This window comes from Pteropus alecto, unplaced genomic scaffold (genome assembly GCF_000325575.1).
Source record: "Pteropus alecto unplaced genomic scaffold, ASM32557v1 scaffold124, whole genome shotgun sequence".
Taxonomy (NCBI): Eukaryota; Metazoa; Chordata; class Mammalia; order Chiroptera; family Pteropodidae; genus Pteropus; species Pteropus alecto.
In genome coordinates this window covers 1916601-1919805 of record NW_006435779.1, presented here as the reverse complement: position 1 = coordinate 1919805, position 3205 = coordinate 1916601, and positions in this window count along the sequence as shown.

Sequence of the window (3205 nt, the reverse complement as noted above, 5' to 3'; positions counted from 1 at the left end):
TTCATGTCGTTCTGATTGGGTGTCCTTGGCTTCCTCATCCTCTATATTGGTGGTTCGATCCTTTTCTTCATCCACCCTGTTAATTCCCTCTAATATACTGTTCATCTCAGATAATGTGTTCTTCATTTCTAACTGGTCCCCTTTTATAATTTCCATTTCCATTTTTATGTTTTTTTATCTCTTTGTTGAAATTCGCACTGAATTTATCTATGCTTCCCAAAAGTTTATTGAGCATCTTTATAACCAGTGTTTTGAACTCTGCATCTGTTAGATTACTTAACTCCATTATTTCTGGATCTCTGTTCTGTTCTCTCATAGTTTCTACTTCTTTGTCTTCTCATTTTGGCTGCCTTTCCATGTCTGTTTCTTTTTACTAAGCAAAGCTCTTAAGTCTCCCAGTCTTATTAGTGTGGATTTGTGAAGTAGGTGTCCAGCGGCACAGTCCTAAGAGGGGTTCAGCTGCAGGCCAAATTTATCCCACGCCTCTGGGACCACCTGGTAAGATTCAGCAAGCAATCCACAGATGTTGTGCTTATAGTTGCCTCAAGAAGCCACACCAGAAACCGAGGCCAGGCGTCTCCAGTGTGAGCCCAGGCACTGCTCAGCAAGGAGCACCTGACTTTTCAAGGGCACACCTGGATGTGGCTTAGGTGGGGCCACGAGTTGGGGTAGGTGGGGTTTCAGGGAATCCACTGGGCAGAGTGACCTCTGTTATCCAGTTTGATGATGTCACGGGTATGGCAGCACTGTGTTTGCACACTGAGAAGGAGGAGGGTTCAACCGGGAACAATGGTTACTGCCAGCACTTCTATACAGAGGGGGGTCTCACCTGGGCCCTCACTCAGACAACGTCTCCCTGTAAGTCCCTGGTGCCCCCTGAGCACAGCCGAATCGGCACTGGTGCTCAGAGAGAGCATGTTCATCACTGAGAAAATCTGCTTGTGGACGCAGCCCCTTTAAGAGGCATCTGCCATCGCTGCTGCTGCAGCCTCTGTCTCATTCAGCCTCTCGAGACTGGGTAGCCCCACATGCTCATCCCGTCCTATCTTCTGCCATTGCAGGGTGCTTTCTTGGATTTCTCCCTAGTTGTATGGCTTGTTCATCTAGATTGTTCCTTGCTGTTTGCTCCTTGTTTCCATCACAACTTTGATTTGGTTGCCAGAGAGATGAACAGAACCTCTCTCATCTACGCCATTTTTTTTTCCTCCCCAGAATTTTTTTTAAATCACATAATCATAGTTTTGTTGACTTTACATATAAATCATTCACATTTTATATGTATATAAAAATATTTGCATATGAAACATTGTTGAGGATAAATTAAATATCTAAATAAGTGGAGAAATATACCGTGCTTATAAATGGGAAGATTCGATTTAATTAAAATGTAAAATCTCCTTAAACTCATCTATAGGTTTAATCTGATTCAAATTTAAAAAGCCCAGCAGACTCTTGGCAAACACTGTTGAGTGAATTCTACAACTTACATCAAATGCAAAAACATAGAGTAGCTGAAACAATATTGAAAAAAAGCAGCAAAGCTGAAGGACTCAAGCAGTCTCATTTCAGGACTTACTCTAAAGATAGTCAAGAGACTGCATGGTACTGGCGTAAGAATGGAAAAAATGGATCATTGGAATAGAACAGAGTCCAGAAACAGACTCACACATAGTCAATTGATTTTTCAGCAAGAGGTACTGAAACCCAATTTTTAAAAATAGACGAAAGACTTAAACAGACACTTCATGAAGAAGAAATACAAAGAGTAAATAAGCACATAAAGAGATGTTCACATCTTAGTCACCAGAGAAATATAATTTGAAACAAAAACTAGGGCCCATTATATGCCCAACAGGATGACTAATATTAAAAAGACTGACAGTGTCAAATGTTGACAAGGATGTGGAATAATTAGAACTCTGACATATTACTCGTAGGAGTATAAAATGCTACGACTAATTTGGAAAACTGGGTATTTTCCTATAAAGTTAAGTATACATTTGCCCAGAAGTTCACTTCTAGGTTTTACCCAAGTTATACAAAAATATATGTTCACAAGAAGACACACAGAAAAAAATAGTAATAAACAAAACAAAACAAAACAAAAGAAAACCAACAACCTAGAAACAACACAAATGTCTATTAACAGGAGAATAAAACAATTTGCAACATTCCTACACAAAGGAACAAACTACTGATATGTACAACAGCATGAAGGAATCTCAAAAATATCATGATGAGCAAAAGAAGTTAGATACAAAAGAGTACACACTGTATGATTCCATTTATATGAAGTTCTAGAACAGGCAAAATAACCAACAGTTACTAAAATCAGAGCACCTGTTGCTTGGAGTGAGGAGAGTTGTCTAGAAGTGGGTACAGGAGAATTTTCTGGGGTGATAAAGATGTTCTCTATCTTGACTGAGTGTTGGTTATATGGGCATAGATACTTTTCAAAATGTACTAAATTGCACACTAAGATCTGTGCATTTTATTGTATGTAAATTTTACCTCTTGTATGTAAACTTTTGCATAAAAATGCAAAAATTTCAAAGAATAATCATTTTATCTGATATTTACACATTAGGTTTTTAGATGTCTTCTGATGGAGATCCCATGTTAATCATGTAGGAAGCACTAATAGCTATAATTCCATATATCAAAACTAATAGAACATGGATATGACCAAAGCTGTTTTAAGGAAAATTAGTAACTTTTATTTAACATTTGTTACTATACGTCAGTACTCTGGATGTTATTCTATCCTCCTGTTGGCTGGTAAGAAAATTTAAAAATCTGTTTCCCCCGGTCAGTATTTCCAGGGTTTAATAGAAGGAAGTAATTATAATTATCCTGATCACTCTTGACTTTAAGTCACCGCCTCCACTGATTTTGTGATCCATCTTTTGGATTTTGCTTCCTTTGCTCTTTGCATATGGCTTCTTTTTCTTGGGACAACACCCATAAAACCGGCAACATATTTTCACTCTTCCAAGTACCACTAACTCAAGGTTGTGTGTAGAGCTTATTTGACTGAAGTTTCACATTCGTGGAGTAATTTGATATTACAATGTAACACATCAAATGAGAAATATGCTTCGGTGGATCTTCCGTTGGTCATTTTTTTACATTTCATATCCAGTATCTGGCCATTTAGCTGGGCTGTCTCCTTCCTGCTATTAATATTTTCTCATCCCCCTTAGCT